The sequence below is a fragment of the Pelophylax lessonae genome, assembly GCF_965119305.1.
Source record: "Pelophylax lessonae genome assembly, chromosome: 12".
Classification (NCBI taxonomy): Eukaryota; Metazoa; Chordata; class Amphibia; order Anura; family Ranidae; genus Pelophylax; species Pelophylax lessonae.
In genome coordinates, this window is record NC_138779.1 from 22,472,545 (window position 1) to 22,492,802 (window position 20,258).

At 43.2% G+C, this 20,258-nt stretch overlaps 1 long non-coding RNA gene across 1 annotated transcript in view; it reads right to left on the minus strand.

Annotated features, from left to right (window-relative positions):
* LOC309567852 overlaps window positions 1-20,258 on the minus strand; it is a 463,599-nt gene that overhangs the window by 357,985 nt on the left and 85,356 nt on the right. The window lies entirely within an intron of this gene.

Sequence of the window (20,258 nt, forward strand, 5' to 3'; positions counted from 1 at the left end):
GTGCCCCTGTTAGGGTGAGTCACCCTCTCTATTTGTCCTTTTTACCATTGCCCTCTCTACTGGCATCTTCACCAACCCTCTAAAACATGCACTGGTCACCCTCATACTTAAAAGTGCCCTTGCTGGACCCCACCAATCCTAACAACCTAACAATCATCTCCTTGACCCCCTTCTATCTCCAAACCCCTGGAAGGCCTAGTCTACAAACACCTGAGCTGCCACCGCATTGAGAACAACCTTCTTAATCCCCCCGCAGTAATAAAAATCATTGAAAGTGAGAGTAAAGGAAAATACCAAATTTTGGGTTGACATCAGAATAGGAAAAGAGGGGAAATCTTCCAATGGGGACACTAGTTCTGGTGACAACCAGAGATTCCCTCACTTTGAAGGAATTTCCTATCACTTTCTGTTTTGGCCATGGGACAGGAAGTAACGGGAGATCTCACAGGGGTTATAGCCCTCCCTAACTCTATCCAGAATGAAAAAAAAAAAATAAGTTTTTCCTTTTGTTACACTTTAACACCTAAAGTGATTGTAAATTCTCGTTTTTTTCTATTAACGGATAAGTCCACCCTAAAACTAAAATCCCTACATCTATAGACCTCCACAATCTAACACTAACCTGTAATGAAGAAATCAGTATACTTACCTTTTTTGAAGCCGATCTGACCCGATCTCCAGTGGTGGAAGCTCTGCAGAGGACATCATCAGTGCCCTGATTACAGAAACGTGAAAAACAGTGGCAATCAGTGCCCACCATCAGTGCCCACCCTCAGTGCCCACAATCAGTGCCCATAGTGCTGCCAGTCAGTGCCCATTAGTGCCTGCTCATCTGTGCTGCCCATCAGTTTCTGTCAGTTCCCATCAGTGCCACCTTTCAGTGCCCATCAGTGCAGCATATTGGTACTGCCTCATCGGTGCCACCTCATCAATTCCTATAAGTGCCACCTCATCAGTGACCATCAGTGTTGCCTCATCAGTGCACATCAGTGAAGGAGAAAAATTATTTATTTTCAAAATTTACTCACAGAAAATAAGAAAAACTTTTTTTTTTTTCAAAATTTTCTGTCTTTTTTCTTTTTTTTTTTTGTAAGAAATACAAAACCCAGCTGTGATTATATACCACCAAAAGAAATCTCTATTTGTGTGAAAAAAATGATAAAAATGAAATGTAATATGGGTACAGTGTAGCATGACCGCGCAATTGTCATCCAAAGTGTGGCAGCGCTGAAAGCTGAAAATTGGCCTGGGCAGGAAGGGGGTGAATGTGCCCTGTATTGAAGTGGTTAAGAGTAAAGAAATTTCAATTGAAATTTCAAACATTGCGCAATTTCCATGATATGGAATGCATATAGAACAAAAAAAAAAAGTTTGCATGATAACCAATCAGAAAGAACAGAATGCTATAACACACCCTCTAGAATGACTATCTTCATGACATATCCGAGACACATACCTAGGGACCCATGATTTATTCTCAACCATCTAAAGTCTAATGATTCATTTTGATACATTTTAATTTGGTAATAAAATTTAACAATATTTTATAACTAGAAAACTTACAATTTCCGGGGAAATTGTGGGAAGTGTTCTTGCCGCCACCACACTAGTTTAGAACATTCTGCCATTCATTCCTGAACATTTTGATATAACATTTGTGTAGGTGGCCTTAAAAATAAGAGAGTAGAAATTGGCCCCATAGGAATTAATGGCGGAAACTACCGGTGGCGGGAAGAACACTTCACACAATTTCCCCACTGTAGTTTTGAACATTCCGCCATTCATTCCTATGGGGCCAATTTCACGGTGTGAGTTGGAAAAAAACGGTCATAGTGTAAACACTATGAAGCCCACAGCTTAGACAAGACCCCCGCGGACATTTTGTTGTATAATATGTCTATGAAATATTAAAACTAAAGGCACCGTCACAGGTTAGAAAACGGCCTTGAAATTTGAGATGGTTTGAGTGCAGTTTTAATGAATGTCAATGGACGGCATGAGTTGGAAACAAACGGTCATAGTGTAAAAACTATTAGGGCTATGGCTTAGATGTGGACATGATAGGTGGCAGCAGGGAACGTTTTGATGTAACATTTGTGTAGGTGGCCTTAAAAATGAGGGAGTGGCAGTTTAGAAATGAGAAATTGTGGCAAGATTTCTTTACTCATCCTCTAACTATTTTCAGGCCCCACTCTAGTTTTGAACATTCCGCCGTTCATTCCTATGAGGCCAATTTCGCCAAATTTCGCCTCAAAAACAACGATATTTCACAAACCTTCCAAAAAGTAATAGCAACACGTCCGGGAATGATCCACTCGTTTTCGGTATGTCTATGTAGTGTAAAAACTGTTGGAGGAGTTAGGGTGTCAAATTTTCCCATAGGCTTTCACTATAATAAGAATAATATATATGAGAAAGAATAGTAAGTGTACTTGCCATAGGCAAGAACACTTAAAAAGTGTGTCATCCCTAGCGCCCGTCTTTCTTTTTTCTTCTTTACACAAGGAGTAATAATATAGTTTCTCACTACAGGAACAAGGTAAGAGGAAAAAAATGAATGCTGGAACATGGGACATATCCCGTCCAATCACCGTGTGAAGGTTCAAAACCCCACAAAGCCACCCCCCCCATACAACGCAGCAGCGTTGGTCTGTAGTAACTTACTTGCAAGTCCTTGCTATTCTTCCAGGGTTGCAGGCTGTGGCTCTGATGATCTGGGGTCCATGATGCACATGGGTCCAGATCATCTGATATGTTTTCCATCTGAGGAGCCCTCTACTCACTTTAAGGATGGTAGACCTCTTTCCACTAGTCACCATTAACTGCCAATCCAACCAGGTTTATATTTGTTATTTGTATTCAGGATCCTGCACACCAGCATCAGTGTAGCATATTACAAGTTGCACCCGTCCGGCTGCCTGCAGCCTGTGTGTAGACCCCATTTCACACACTTCTGCCCAGGTAATCCCCTTTGAATAACACCACTCCAGCCAGAAGTCCTTTAGTGAATAACTTCTTTACTGAGTGCCTAAATGGCACACTTTCCACATCATGGCAGTATAATAAAGCATTAGGCATCGCCAGGAACATTTATCACAGTCCAGTACCCATACTCAGAGGTATTTTAGAAAGAAGCCTGTTCCCAGGTTCATGGGTGTGTTACAGTGGATCTGCCTCCATTCCGGGGGAAAGTCCATTCTAGAGGAAGCCCACATGGGGTCACCAAAGTCACAGGTTAATTATCCTATTTCTCCATTCTGCTTCCCCAGTCTTATACCAACTGTCCTACTGCTAACTCCTCACACTCACACACGATTTTTAGGGCACAGAACTGTGGCATAATTTCCTGGAAGGAACAAGGAGCCTTAGTAAATGGCAGCATTTGAACCTCTTCATGAAAATATGTAACGTTGGGTCAGTTCCCACATCGTTTTCCCAAGGCCATTGGTCGGAGGGTTCTCTTATACAGACAGAAGATGCTACAAGTCAGGCAGGGGAATACAGAGAACATAGCCCCCCACTCTATCAATGCTATATATATATATATATATATATATATATGTATATATATATATATAAAGTAGAGCATAAAAATGAAAAATACTGTAGCTTGTGTTGCTTGTTCCAATAGTGCCATTCGTCTCTCAGCTACTCTAATTTCCTTCTTTTCAGTCTTATTGGCAGTTCACCTGTGCAGTAGGCGGCAATCAGGCTCCTTCCTCCACTGCCTTGGGGGGGGGGGGGTCTTCTCTCTTCAGCTGATCATGAGGAGAGGGGTATTCCAGGTCTTTTGGCTAGGTAGACCTGAGTGTGCCTTACCCCCGCCAGGAGTCTAGCGCTCCAGGTAGTCAGGGAGGGGGTCCTTTATTTTTTGAGAGGGGACCATTTGACACAGCCTAGTGCACTTTTTTGTGTGTGTTCACAAGCACTTTTTTGGTTCTTTGTTTTTGCACACCGTGGGCTCAAAAAAAATGTATCCTGGAGTTTAGGTACCCTGGAACTTATCAGAGGGGTAAGGTGTCTATGAAAGAATCAGGTAGCTATCAGAGCCTAGTCTTACTTTTCTAGTACATGAGATGTATATTCCTGAAGTGTATGTCCAGTAGCTAATCTCAGTTGGGACGATTCAAAGAAGTTGCCTGGGTCTAAGTCTCCTGGGAGGCCCCAGCAGGGATTCCCTGAGACCTGAAAATTATTTCAAGGCTTCCTCAGGGGTAAAAAGGTTATGAAAGGTTGATCTAGATTAGAAGTAGTTATCCAAACTGTTCTTGAACATCTGGGACAAAAAAAATTACAACATAGTTGTCCAACATGAAAAGTTATAAAGTGAAAGGTTGTATAACCAAGAAACTTAGGGAGATATTATGAAATTAAAAAATTTCAAAAAGTTTGCGATTTCAGACAAACGTTACCTGAAAGAGTTGTTGGTACTTCTTCCACAAACTTAATCAGACCCTTAAACCTCCCTTTATATTTACAAAGCTGATCTTTCCTTCCTTACAATATACAATTTTAGCAAAAAAAGAGAACATTGTAATGATAATAAGAGTCATCACTGTGAATTTGTAAGGCTTATCCTAGTCCACTCCACCTATACATGGTCTGCAATCTATTTTAAATGAAACGCGTCCACTACAGTTATTAACGGCTGTCTATAGAATTATTCAATTTTCTACTGTTCCACCCTGGTATCAAAATGAAAACATTGCCTAATGGGCACAACGGGCTCTTTAAGAGTCTGCTTAGATGTCAAGATCAATAATCCACATAGAATACATCACCCGTTATTTTTGTGCTTTGATTTAACAATACATTTTGGTTTAATGATCTGGCAATACTGAAGGGATGAGATCCCTCAGCAAATAACACGCTATAAAACCCCAAGCCTCTGTTCTCCTGACTTTGGCTGTTTCCATTGCCAGCCTTTTTGAAAACCTCAATATTTAATATATAATACAAGATCTTTGGACTCTGCAAGATAGAAAGAGGTATGGTATATGCTTTTATTGCTTCACCTTTTTCAGACCTGTGTGTATCTTTTAAATATTGACCGTAATTATTTAATACTTAGAATAATATATATATATATATTTCTTTTTTTTTTTAATTTTCTCAAATCAAAAAAATTGTCAAAGTAATGTATCAAGTCAAAGCTGCCTTTCATTAAGCAATAGTTTTGCTACAGTTTGTATACATATTGGTGGCCCTGCGATCATTCTGAACAGACAGCAGTGATGATTTTGGAATCATTTGTGGCAGGTTCGCAATTCTTTAGTTAAGAATTTTTTAAAATGGATCTAAATCTAGTGCATAATGACAAGGAAGAATCATCTATGTATTTATCACATTACCAATGTACTTTTTCTATTACATACATGTACTTTTTAAATTAAAAAAGAATTGTTTAATTTTAAAATTTATAATTGAAACATTTAAAAAAATGTAATTAGAAAAATTTAAGCCAATGCCTAAAAATTGTATACAAGCCAGTGCAGTGCATGTGCAGAACAAAAACATTAAGTTTGTTTCATTTCGATTCGGTATTTACTTAAATCTATTTAGTTAAATTTGTTTAATTTGTTTTATAAATTTGTTTAGTTTATTCAAATCAAGTCTAACTTTCCGAATTAAAAAAATTAAAATTAAAATTAATTCTATTCTAATTGCATTTGAATCAAAATCCATTCATAATAAATGTATTCTTTCGAAATTCAAATTTTGGAAGATGGTTATATTCTTTCTATTCCATTCTATTCGATTGTTTTTTTTCAATTCAATTATTTTATTTTCTGTTCTATTCTTTTCTTTTCTATTATATTCTATTCAAAGGCTATCATGATGGTCTGTATTGATTTCAGTCGCATTGATTTCAAGTGATACTAAACACACACTGTTTAACTGACATTGTCCCTTCCATTTCTATATATGGATGATGGCACTGTAATTACTTTAATTTAAAAAAAATTCTAAGTACCTTTTTTCTATTCGATATACAGCTGTCACGTGACCCAGCTCTCTCCCAGCTTGTCTGCAGGGAAACATAAGCAGGAGAAGCTTCTAGTCCTCTGCTGCTGGGCACATGTTCAATATAATATATATATATATATATATATATATATATATATATATATATATATATATACACACACACACACACACAGTATCTCACAAAAGTGTGTACACCCCTCACATTTTTGTAAATATTTTATTATATCTTTTCATGTGACAACACTGAAGAAATGACACTTTGCTACAATGTAAAGTAGTGAGTGTACAGCTTGTATAACAGTGTAAATGTGCTGTCCCCCCCAAAATATCTCAACACACAGACATTAATGTCTAAACCGCTGGCAACAAAAGTGAGTACACCCCTAATTGAAAATGCCAAAATTGGGCCCAATTAAACATTTTCCCTCCCCGGTGTCATGTGACGCGTTAGTGTTACAAGGTCTCAGGTGTGAATGGGGAGCAGGTGTGTTAAATTTGGTGTTATCACTCTCACTCTCTCATACTGGTCACTGGAAGTTCAATATGGTACCTCATGTCAAAGAACTCTCTGAGGATCTGGAAAAAAAGAATTGTTGCTCTACATAAAGATGGCTTAGGCTATAGGAAGATTGCCAAGACCCTGAAACTGAGCTGCAGCATGGTGGCCAAGACCATACAGCAGTTTAACAGGACAGGTTCCACTCAGAACAGTCCTCCCCATGCTCAACCAAAGAAGTTGTGTGAACGTGCTCAGCATCATATCCAGAGGTTGTCTTTGGGAAATAGACGTATGAGTGCTGCCAACATTGCTGCAGAGGTTGAAGGGGTGGGGGGGTCAGCCTGTCAGTGCTCAGACCATATGCCGCACACTGCATCAAATTGGTCTGCATGGCTGTCATCCCAGAAGGAAGCCTCTTCTAAAGATGATGCACAAAAAAGACTGCAAACAGTTTGCTGAAGACAAGCAGACTAAGAACATGGATTACTGGAACCATGTCCTGTGGTCTGATGAGACCAAAGTAAACTTATTTGGTTCAGATGTTGTCAAGCATGTGTAACAACAGCCAGGAGAGGCGTACAAGGACAAGTGTGTCTTGCCTACAGTCAAGCATGGTGGTCGGAGTGTCATGGTCTGGGCCTGCATGAGTGCTGCCAGCACTGGGGAGCTAAAGTTCGAGGGAACCATGAATGCCAACATGTACTGTGACATACTGAAGCAGCGCATGATCCCCCTCCCTTTGGAGACTGGGTGCAGGGCAGTATTCCAACATAAGGACCCCAAACACACCTCCAAGATGACCACTGCCTGTATGGAGAGCATGTGTATCTTAACCTAAATTGCGCCACACATGTGAGGTGTCCGCAAACATCAGAGTGAGAGCAATAATTTGGCATCAAAAATTATGCTAAAATACACTGACCCTAACACTGCCACTAACACCAACTGACATTTACACTGCCTCTGACACTGACTGCCATTTACACTCACTAAATTAGATCAAGTCCTGATCTAGTTAATCATTTTTTTTTTTCAACAGACCTTTTTATGTACAGATCTCTGCTCTGGCAAGAAGGAAAATATATAATTATTATTATACAGGATTTATATAGCGCCAACAGATTGAGCAGCGCTTTACAATATAAAAGGACACAGTACAGTTACAATACAAAAAAATAAAAAACAAGAGGGTTAAGAAAGCCCTGATCATAAGAGCTTACAATCTAATAGGAAGGGGCATCTGATACAAAAGTTTATAACTTGGGGGATGGGCTGATGGAAGCGATAAAAGGTCAGTTATTTGGAGGCATGATAGGCTTTCCTGAAACACCTAAAGGCAGCTAGAGTAGAAGATAGCTGGATAGATTGGGGTAGGTAGAGAGTTCCAGAGGGTAGAAGATGCTCTGGAGAAGTCCTGGAGATGAGCATGGGAGGAGGAGACAAGGGTGCTTGAGAGCAGAAGGTCTTGAGAGGAGCGGAGAGGATGGTTTGGGTGATATTTGGAGACAAGTTTGGTGATGTAGCACAGGGAAAAGTTGTGAATGGCTTTGTATGTAATTGTTAGTACAGTATTTTGAATTTAATTTGCTGAGCATTTGGAAGCCAGTGGAGGGATTGGCAGAGAGGGGTAGCAAACACGGTTGGTATGTAGATGAGTCTGGCAGCAGCATTCATGATAGGCTAAGGAGGCGATATAGAGAGGTAGGCCTATGAGAAGGGAGTTGCAATAGTCAAGGCAAGAGATCACAAGAGAGTGAATGAGTAGCTTGGTGGTTTCATTAGTTAAAAAGAGGTGAATTTTTGAGATGTTAAAGAGAAGTCCACAAGCTTTTGACAGCGATTGGATTTGGGACTGAAAGGACAGGTCAGAGTCTAGGATTACATCTAGTATCCTGGCATGAGGGGAGGCACTGATAGTTGCATTATTGATCTTGATGGAGATGTTAGGGGAGGGTGCACGGGAGGGGGGAATATTATTGGCTCAGTTTTAGAAAAATTTAGTTTAAGGAAGAGGTGCGACATCCATGCTGATATGTCAGTTAGAAATGCAACAGGAGAGGTGAGGTGAGGAGCAGAGAGAAAGATTTGGGTGTCATCGGCGCAGAGGTGGTATTAGAGGCCATGGCAGTTTATCAAGTAACCAAGGGAGGGTGTGTAGGTAAAGAAAAGGGGTCCAAGAACAGAGCCTTGGGGGACCCCTACAGAAAGAGGAAGTGGAGAGGAGGAGACAGAGGTAATACTGAAGCAGCTCTGTGAAAGATAGGAGAACCAGGATAGAACAGAATCTTGGAGGCCAAGGCAGTGGAGTTTACTGAGAAGGAGCGGGTGGTCAACAGTATCAAAGGCAGCAGAGAGGTCATGTAGTAGGAGTATGGAGTGGTGGCCATTGGTTTTAGCAGTTAGTAAATCCTTAGTGAGTTTTATCAGGGTAGTTTCTGTGGAGTGCTGTGAGCGAAAGCCAGAGTGTAAGAAGTTAAGAAGGTTGTTTTCAGCGAGGTAGGAGTTAAGATGGTTGTAAAGTAAGCATTTTAAAAGTTTAGAGGCAAAGGGGAGCAATGGGATGGGTCTTAAGTAGTTCAGGTTGGTGGGGTCCAGTGAGGGATTTTAGGTATGGGAGTGATCTGTTCATGTTTTAGAGGGGAGGGGAAGATGCCAGCAAAGAGGGAGACATTGAAGATGTAAGAGAGAGCATAGGATAGAAGAAGAGGGTGACCATAGTAATTGCGAGGGAACAGGATCCAGGGGACAATAGGCTAGGTGTGCATCTGAGGAAAGTTTGGTAACCTCTTTAGTAGTAGCCAGTTCAAAAGAGGAAAATGTTGACTGTGCTGTTAGACAAGGTATGTTAAGTGGGGAAGATATCTGTATAGTGGTGTCCTCAAATTAAATCAACCTTGTTTTTGAAGTGATTGCAAATCTCTTTGGCAGTGAGTGAGTTAGTGGGTAGAGATGTGGGGGACAAAGCATGAGTTAACCACTTTACCACCGGAGGATTTTGCTGTCTTACGTCCAGGCCACTTTCTGCGATTCGGCACTGTGCGACTTTAACTGACAATTGCGTGGTCATGCAACGCCGTACCCAAATTATGTCCTTTTTTTCCCCACAAACAGAGCTTTCTTTTGGTGGTATTTGATCACCTGTGCGATTTTTGATTTTTGCGCTATAAACAAAAAAAGAGCGACAATTTTGAAAAATTATTATTTTTCACATTTTTTTATATGAAATTCCCCCCCAAAAAATGTAAAAATCTAATTTTTTTAACATTTTAGGCCAATTTGTTTTCTGCTACATATTTTTGGTAAAAAAAAAAAAATCGCAATAAGCGTATTTTGATTGGTTTGCGCAAAAGTTATTGCGTTTACTAACTAAGGGAAAGATTTTTGTCATTTTTGGTGTTTTTTTTTTTAACGAGTAATGACGGCGATCTGCAATTTTTTTTGCGGGACTGCGACATTGCGGTGGACAGATCGGACCCTTGACTGACATTTTTGACACTTTTGGGGGTACCAGTGACATTACTACAGTAATCAGTGATATTTATATGCACTGTTACTGTAAAAATGACACTGGCAGGGAAGGGGTTAATTTTTATTGGTGATCAAGGGGTTAAGTGTGCCTGGTGCTTACTAACGTGTGTGGGGGGAGGTGACTGAGTGAGACAGGGACAGATCGCAGGTTCAGCAATGCTGAACCCTGCAATCTGACCCTGTCTGTCACTTAGGCGATCCGCCCGATTGGTTTACACAAGCGGGTGGATGTCCACACTCGATTCCCCGATGATCACCGCCGATCCTTCCCTGGCCCGACTCCCGCTGTGACTGAATACAGCGGGAGCTACCCTGCGGCGGCGCGCGTGCGCCGCCCACAAGGGGAGGAGTCCAGCGACGTAGGTCTACGTCGCTGGATGATAACGAACCACTTTGCCACAGTACAGTCAACGTGACTGGTCGGCAAGTGGTTAAAGCTGACACGGATTAGATGACAAGGTATTAATAAGAGTGCCAAAGTAGGTTTGTTTGGCAGCATGGAGGCAGGAATTGTATTTTAGGAGGGCAAATTTATATAGAGTGAAGTCCTGCATGGATTTGGTTTTACTTCAATAGAACGGCAATGTCTCTTGAGATTTCCGATGCTGTCAGTTTGCCAGGGTTGTAATGGTCGTTGCCTGATTCTGCGTGTAGTTAGAGGATCAAGTGCATCCAGTGAGGATGAGAGTGAACTATTGTAGACAGAGGTGGCCAGGTTAGGGCAGGAAAGGGGAGAGATTTTGTTATAGTGGTGGTCAGTAGCAGAATAGAGAAGAGAAGGGTTAATGTGGCGAGGCTTTCTACAAGTAATTTTTTGCTGCTTGGAGGAATAGGTGGTTGAAGACAAGGATACTGTCAAACTGATGAGGTTGTGATCAGAGAGAGGAAAGGGGGTGTTGGCGAGGTTGCCACGAGTGTAGAGATGGCAGAATACAAGCTCAAGGGTATTACCATTGGAGTGGGTGTAAGTGTGTATCCATTGTGTTAGGTCAAAAGATGAGGTTAAGTTGAGACGTTGAGCTGTACCTGGGCTGTTAACCTTAACAGGGATGTTAAAATCACCAAGATTGATAGTGGGCATTTCAGAGGAGAGAATGTAGGCAGATAAATCACTGTAATCCTCAGAGAAATTGAAGAAAAAGATAAATACAATGTGTCTAGAAAGCAGAGACGGTGGGTTAGGAAGGACTTAGAAGGTGCTCTACGAGGATATAAAAAATCCAACTCCACCTCCTTTCCATCCACTGGGTCTGGATGAGTGAGTCAAGTGGAGGCCACCAAAGGAGAGAGGGCAGCAAGAGAAGCAGAGTCAGAATCTTGAAGCCAAGTTTCAGTAATGGCAAGTATGTTAAAGCAATGGGAGATAAAAAGGTCATGCATAGATGTGAGTGTGTTACAGACGAAGTGGGCATTCCAGAGGGCACATGAGATTGGGGTGTTGGTTCTTGGAAGCAGGGGGATAGAAATTAAAGTAAGTGGATTGCAGCTGTTGCCAGAGGAGGAGGGGTTCCAGATATGGGGGGGTTGAGAGTTAGAAAATGTAGGGCCAGGATTGGGGGAAATATCCCCAGAGATTAGGAGAAGGAGAGCAAGGAAAGTGAGATGGGAGCGAGATGTGTTTGAGTGCACATATCTCAAAATAGTAAAATAATGGTGCTGCGCTGTCTGTGACATCCAAAATATATAGAGAAATGCACATATCTCACTGCTTTGGGGTTTAGGTCAGCCTGTGGGATCAATAATTGCAGGAGGTGATGGGTGCAGTAATAGGGAGAGGGTAGGAGTGAAGGTAATACATGTAGGTTGTGGGCAAGAGAGGAGGGGTAAAGTAAAGACAATTTGAGGACAGAACACTAATGTGAGAAGGAAGAGTAGAGAGAGCATTATAGTGGGAATCAGACTTCAGAGGAAACTAAAAATCAAATGTTGGTTTGCTTGCCATCTTTACAGAGTGGAGTGGAGTTCCTGTTGTATCCTCATACAGCTTTAGTTAAACTACTGTGTGGAAATTGCTACATCACTCAGTAAAGAAACACTCAGGAAAGAAACATGGTGTCCGTGACTGACCCCTGTCTGCGATTTCCCCATAAGCTGAACTAAATTTACAGAAGGATGATTTAGGACACTTTAATGGTAGGGGAGATTATAAAAAAAACAGACCAGCCACAGAACCACAGACCAACGTTGTAAAAGGTAATTTATTATTTTTATCACTAAAGGCAACAGGAGGACGAATCAATCACCAAGTTAAAAAGATTATGGCTTCAGACATTTACCATAAGCATAGCAGTTTCAATTATCAGTCATACGAAGCAGGAGAAATGTACATTTGGATATGGCATTAGACATTTACCAAAAGCATAGCAGTCATATAATGTATTTTTTCCTCTTCACAGAGGAGAAACAACACCGGAACGGGCTTTAGAGTGAATGATCACTGTGACAGCCAGTCGCAGGCTATCACAACGATCATCTAATCGGGATCTGGTTCTCCTGTTTCCTGATCATTAGTAGACCTGGAGCTTTCACCAACAGCTTGGTCTCAGTACTTGGAGAAGGGCCAGCCCTACCATGGGTCCCACTGGGTTCATTGGACCCAGACAGCACTTGGAGAGGGGCAGCAAGTTGACTCCCAAGATTTTTTTTTCCAGCAGTTTTGTGTGTCATTCGTTACAGGTGGCATTTCCCATCTCATACTACCACCCATAGTGCAAACTAATGAGTATGGGTAGGTGGAGCATCTCCTCCGGGGAATGTCCCTCACGTGATTGTGTTGTGCGCAATGATGTCAGACATCAGCGCACTCCATCTTACGCATGGCAGGCTTGATCTTCTAGGGCGGTGGCCACGGCAGACACAGGGGTGACAGGAGGACTGACAATGGGTGTTTGGTGGACTGTTCCGGTAGGGAGTTATGGAAGAAGATAACCATGTATATTATATTTTCTAAATGTTATATTTATTTAAAATAATGGATGTGGGGGCCTTTTGCTGGGCGTGATTTTTCTTTGGGGGGGGGGCAGCATTTCATTCTTGGGCCCAGGCAGCCCAATGTCTTGGGCCAGTCCTGTCTGGGTGCGTGCGATCGAACATGCTTCCAGCATGTGGACACATATATACATACTGTATAAAGCCCACTTTCTGGGAGCCGCATATAATGTGTTACACAGTTGTAAGGGGATTAACCTTTAATGTTTATCACTTGTATCAAATCTATTCTAGGTTCATATTGAGATGATTAAAGAGAATGAGACATCTGATTTTGGTTTTGTTCTTCTGGGATTCCCTCATCTTCAGAACGAGAGGATCTTAGTATTCCTTGTGATTTTGGTGCTGTACATCTTCACAGTGTTGGGTAATGCCATCACCATTCTTATCATCTGCCTGGATCTCCACCTCCACACGCCTATGTACCTGTTCCTTGGTGACCTCTCCTTGCTGGACATTTGCCATACTTGCGTCACCATCCCTAAACTTCTCAATCAAGTGATAAGCAAAGATGGATCAATTTCCTATCCTGGCTATGTCACCCAGCTGTTTGTGTTTACTTCTCTGGCCAGCACAGAATGTGGGCTTTTGGCGGTCATGGCCTACGATCGATATTTGGCCATCTGTAAGCCTCTACACTACACAGAAATGATGACTTGTAGAGTTTGCTTGGCTCTGGTAGTCCTCCAATCCTCCATTCACACCATCTTCACCTTTCGACTTTCCTTCTGCCAACCCAGGGTAATCGATGACTTCTTCTGTGAGATTCCATCCTTGCTGAAGCTCTCCTGCTCAATCACCTCCCTTAATGAGATTGTACTATTTTGTACTGGCAGTCTTTTCAGCCTGAGCCCCTTTGGTCTGACCTTTGTTTCCTATGCCTTTATCATCAGGTCAGTTCTGCAAATTCCATCTGTTGAGGGCAGAAAAAAGGCCTTCTCCACCTGTGGCTCCCACCTGGCTGTGGTGAGCATGTTCTATTTTGCTGCCATGCTTGTGTATTTCCGTCCAAAATCCAGTTACTCCTTGTCCGTCAAAAGACTGGTGTCCATATTTTACACCTTGCTTACTCCTTTGCTCAATCCTGTCATTTACTGTTTGAAGAATAACGATGTGAAAGGGGCGATACAGAAAATATTTCTCAAGAAAAATAAACACTAATGTTAAATTATTGTAAAAGAGAACCTTGGACAAATGTAAAGAAACGCACTGTATTTCATATATATTAACCACTTCAGCTCTGGAAAGTTTTACCCCTTCATGACCAGGCCATTTTTTGCTATTTAGCACTACACTACTTTAACTGGCAATTGCGTGGCCATGCAAGGCTGTAACCAAACATTTATATAATTTTTGTCACACAAATAGAGCTTTCTTTTGGTGGTATTTCATCTCCACTGGGTTTTTTTGCCTTATAAATAAAGAATTTTGAAAAAAAAAAAAGAAATATCGTCTAATTTCTGCTATCAAACTTATCTAATAAAAAAAAGGAAAAAAAAAATCAAATTTCTTCATAAATTTAAGGTCAAATGTATTCTGCTACGTCTTTGGTAAAAAAAAACAAAAACAAACAAACCCCAATAAGTGTTCTGAAATTTTTATTTATTTTATACTAGTGATGGTGGCGATCAGCTACTTACAATGGCACTGTGGCGGACAATCTGACGCCAACTGACAATCTGACGCTAACTGACACTGATGGAACTAACTGCCACTGATATCACCAGTTACATAGTTTGTGAGGTTGTAAAAAGACATCAGTCCATCCAGTTAAACCTATGATGTGTGTGTGTGTTTGCTATTAACCGTACATTGTATACCCCTGTATGTTGTGGTCTTTAAGGTGCCCATCTAAAAGTTTTTTGAAACTATCGATGCTCCCTGCTGATACGACTGCTTGTGGAAGAGAATTCCACATCCTTACTGCTCTGATTCCCCCAGAGGTTCCCCCCCTAGTGAGTAGCTTGCTTTCGTGTTTCTGACGCCCAAGTGCATTACTTTACATTTTTCAACATTAAACCTCATCTGCCATGTAGTTGCCCACCCCATTTGTTCAGGTCCGCTTGTAAGGTTTCCACATCCTGCATAGAAGATATTGGCATGCTTAGTTTAGTATCATCTGCAAATACCGAGATTGTGCTAGATATCCCCTCCTCTAGATCATTTATGAATAAACTAAACAGGATTGGTCCCAGGACAGAACCTTGGGGGACCCCACTTTCCACACCCGCCCAATCCGAGTACTCCCTATTTACCACCACCCTCTGGACTCTCCCCTGGAGCCAATTCTCTATCCAGGTACTCACCCTATGGTCCATACCTACGTACCTTAGTTTGTACAGTAAGCGTTTGTGGGGAACGGTGTCAAATGCCTTTGCAAAGTCCAGATACACCACATCCACAGGCTTTCCTTTATCTAGATGGCAGCTCACTTCATCGTAGAAGGTTAATAGATTGGTCTGGCAAGAACGATTTTTCATGAAACCATGCTGATTACTACTAATAATACCGTTTTTATTACTAAAGTCTTGTATGTAGTCCCTTAACATCTCCTCCAAAATCTTGCAGACTACTGATGTTAGGCTGACCGGCCTATAGCTACCCGGGATATATCTCTGCCCATTTTTAAATATTGGTACCACGTTGGCTTTTTTCCAATCAGCTGGCACCATTCCCGTCTGTAAACTATCCTTAAAGATCGAGAATAGTGGTCTGGCAATCACCTGAGCTCTTTAAGAACCCTCGGGTGCAAGCCATCCGGTCCCGGTGATTTATTTATGTTAAGTTTCTCTAGTTTAATTCTAAGTCTATCCTCTGTTAGCCATGGGGGTACTTCCTGCGGTGTATTATTTAGTTTACCATTACAAGCTGGGTTAGTGTAGCCCCCCAATTCTTTTGTGAAGACTGAAGAGAAGAAATTATTTAACACTTTCGCCTTCTCTCTGTCCTCTGTGGCCAGATTTCCCTCGTCGTCTTTTATGGGGCCAATGTGTTCTGGCCTCACTTTCTTACTATTTATATACTTAAAGAGTTTATTGGGGGGTTTTTTACTCTCTTCTGCTATATGTCTATCGTGTTCTATTTTAGCCGCCTTGATTTCGCCTTTACATTTCTTATGACACTCTTTGTAATGCTTGAATGCTGCGAATGACCCCTCACCCTTGAATTTTTTGAAGGCCTTTTCTTTAGTATTGATATGCATTTTTATGTTGGAGTTTAGCCACCCAGGGTTTAGTTTTGCTCTTTTAAATTTGTTTCCCTTTGGAATGCACTGGCTAATCCCTTTGTTTAGTATGCTCTAGAAGCACTCCCATTTTTCCTCCGTGTTCTTTGTTCCCAGGGTTCTATCCCATTTGATATTTTCTAGCAAAGAGTGCAGTTTTGGGAAATTGGCTCTTTTGAAATTCAGTGTCCTTATATTACCCTTGTGTTTCCTATTACTATGATTAATACTGAAAGGAATTGACCTATGGTCACTGTTTCTTAAGTTGCCCCATATTTCTATATCCGTGAGCAGGTCTGTATTGTTGGTAATCAGTAGGTCAAGTACTGCATTGTTCCTTGTCGGTGCGTTCACCATCTGACCCATAAAATTGTCCTGCAAAACATTTAGGAACTGCCGCGCCTTGGCTGAATGCGCGGTTCCTTCTCCCCAGTCTATATTTGGATAACCAAAGTCCCCCATTAAAATGACATTTCCCATTCTTGCTGCCAATCCTATCTGTAAAAGGAGGTCCACCTCCCCCTCCTCCCTATGGTTGGGGGGCCTATAGCATATGCCCAATATTACTTTCCCCATAGTGCCTTCCCTTTGAAGTTCTACCCATAGGGATTCTGCCTCATCCATAGCTCCATTATTAATATCATCCCTCATATTTACCTGTACACTGTTCTTAATATACAGACATACCCCTCCCTCTTTTTTACCTTCTCTATCTCTGTGATAAAGGGAATACCCCTGAATGGTCGCCATCCAATCATTAGAGCTGTCAAACCACAAAATCTAAATCCTCCTCATACATCAGCAGCTCCAGCTCTCCCATCTTGTTGGCCAGGCTTCTGGCATTGGTATACAAACCTCGTAATTTTGACCGGATGCATACCATATCCTCATTTGATGTTGTTTTTAGGCTGCTCTTGTGATTTTTCCCTATACCCACCTTGGATTTAGGAACTCTGAACATCCTACCGCTAATGTCCCCATTTGCGCCCTCTGAATCTTGCTCCCCACTGGCTAATTCTACATCTGTACCCTGCCCCCCATCTCCTAGTTTAAAAGCCCCTCTAACTTTTTGGCCATCCTCTCACCCAGTACGGTTGCACCCTCCCCATTTAGTGCAATCCGTCCCTACTAAAGAACCGGTGGCCAACTGAGAAGTTGGCCCAGTTCTCCAGGAACCCGAAACCCTCCTTACTACACCAGCTCCTCAGCCACTTGTTAACGTCCCTAATCTCCCGCTGCCTCTCTGGTGTGGCTCGAGGTACAGGTAGTATTTCTGAAAATACTACCTTGGAGGTCCTAGTCCTCAACTTAGCTCCTAAGTCCCTGAAATTGTTTAGGACTCTCCATCTCCCTCTGCCTATGTCATTGGCACCCACGTCCCCTAACACCAGTACCTGTCTTTCCTTTCCCTTTCTCCCGGCCTCACTGGAGGAGTTCTTCCCCTGGCAGCTTTATTGGGGTGCTCCAGCCCAGGACCGGCCTCCTTGCCTTTCTCCCTTCTACCCCTCCTAACTGTCACCCATCTACTCTGCTCTGGTGCCTGCACCCCTGTATCTCTGCCCTCCTCTGTGCAGGCCCCGGGTCTGCACCTGTCGGGTACGATCCCAGCTCTCCTTCAGTATGGAGAGTCTTCTCAGTGTTGCCAGTTGCTTCCCTAGATTCAGGACCTGAGCTTCCAGGGAAGCAACGTGCTTACATTTTGTGCAGCTGTATTCGCCCTCGATCACATGATTGAGGAACGTATACATGCCACAAGATGTACACCGAATCACATCTCCACACCTGCATGGCATTGTACCCACTAATCTAATCTGATGGGGATTCAGTAATTTAAGTCTGCCATGCAGTGGTGGCCTGTGCATAGGGGGCGCCAGGGCGCCACCCCCCCCCCCAAAAAAAGAAAAAAAATGTACAAAAAGAGCAATAAAGTTTTAAAAAAACAAAAAAATTACGTTCGTCGGCCTATGTGGAGGCTGTGTGGGGGGGGGGGGGGGTTTACGACCAAGAAAGGCACCGATTGGCTGCCTTCTGGGGGCGTAACCTGGGCACAGGGCACAGCGCTAAGACACCCCCACTTTCGTGATATTCTGGCTGTAATTGGTCCAGTCTCCAGCCTGGACCAATCATCATCCAGGACATCCCGCTGACATCGCAATGGGGGCGGTGCCGGTGCGTGCATCAGTCACTCACTGTCACCGCCGCTCACGTTCCCGCCGATTCCCGCCGCAGAGGAGAGGCCGAGATGAGGGAGAAGCCGGTCACCTTCCCGCCGCCGCAGAAGAGGACGAAGTATCGAGGAGGGGAGAAGCCGCCGCCGGCATCCGAGCCGCCGCCAGGTAAGCGCATTAAATTGAAGGGAGCACGCACGCTGGTCTCTGCATTGATTGGGGGACAGTGCTGTGGGCACTCTGCAATCATTGGGGTACAATGCTGTGGGCACTCTGCAATCATTGGGGTACAATGCTGTGGCACTCTGCAATCATTGGGGTACAATGCTGTGGGCACTCTGCAATCATTGGGGTACATTGCTGTGGCACTCTGCATTTATAGGGGTACAATGCTGTGGGCACTCTGCAATCATTGGGGTACAATGCTGTGGGCACTCTGCAATCATTGGGGTACAATGCTGTGGCACTCTGCAATCATTGGGGTACAATGCTGTGGGCACTCTGCAATCATTGGGGTACAATGCTGTGGCACTCTGCAATCATTGGGGGACAATGCTGTGGCACTCTGCAATCATTGGGGTACAATGCTGTGGGCACTCTGCAATCATTGGGGTACAATGCTATGGGCACTCTGCAATCATTGGGGTACAATGCTGTGGCACTCTGCAATCATTGGGGTACAATGCTGTGGCACTCTGCAATCATTGGGGTACAATGCTGTGGGCACTCTGCAATCATTGGGGTACAATGCTGTGGCACTCTGCAATCATTGGGGTACAATGCTGTGGGCACTCTGCAATCATTGGGGTACAATGCTATGGGCACTCTACAATCATTGGGGTACCATGCTGTGGCACTCTGCAATCATTGGGGACAATGCTGTGGCGCTCTGCAGTGATTGGGGACAATGCTGTGGCGCTCTGCAGTGATTGGGGACAATGCTGTGGCGCTCTGCATTGAAAGGGGCACGCACGCTGAACTCTGCATTGATGGGGGCACGGAACAGTGTTCATTGCATTGAAGGGGGCACAGCACAGTTGCATTGAAGTGGGCACGCACGCTGAACTCTGCATTGTGGGGGCACAGCACAGTGTTCATTGCATTGAAGGGGGCACAGCACAGTGTTTATTGCATTGAAGGGGTCACAGCACGTGTTTATTGCATTGAAGGGGGCACAGCACATTGTTCATTGCATTGAAGGGGGCACAGCACAGTTGCATTGAAGGGGGCATGCACGCTGAACTCTGCATTGTGGGGGCACAGCACAGTGTTCATTGCATTGAAGGGGTCACAGCACAGTGTTTATTGCATTGAAGGGGGCACAGCACATTGTTCATTGCATTGAAGGGGGCACAGCACAGTTGCATTGAAGGGGGCATACACGCTGAACTCTGCATTGTGGGGGCACAGCACAGTGTTCATTGCATTGAAGGGCGCACAGCACAGTGTTTATTGCATTGAAGGGGGCATAGCACAGTGTTCATTGCATTGAAGGGGGCACAGCACAGTGTTTATTGCATTGAAGGGGGCATAGCACAGTGTTTATTGCATTGAAGGGGGCATAGCACAGTGTTCATTGCATTAAAGGGGGCACAGCACAGTGTTCATTGCATTGAAGGGGGCACGTACGCTGATCTCTGCATTAAAGGGGGCACGCACGCTGGTCTCTGCATTGAAAGGGGGCATGTACGCTGGTCTCTGCATTGAAAGGGGGCATATACCATCTCCTGTACCATGACCTGTGCCATGCCTATACCATATCTGTGCCATGCCTATACCATCTCCTGTACCATCACCTATGCCATGCCTATACCATCACCTGTGCCATGCCTGTACCATGACTTCAAAGTCACGCAATTTTTTA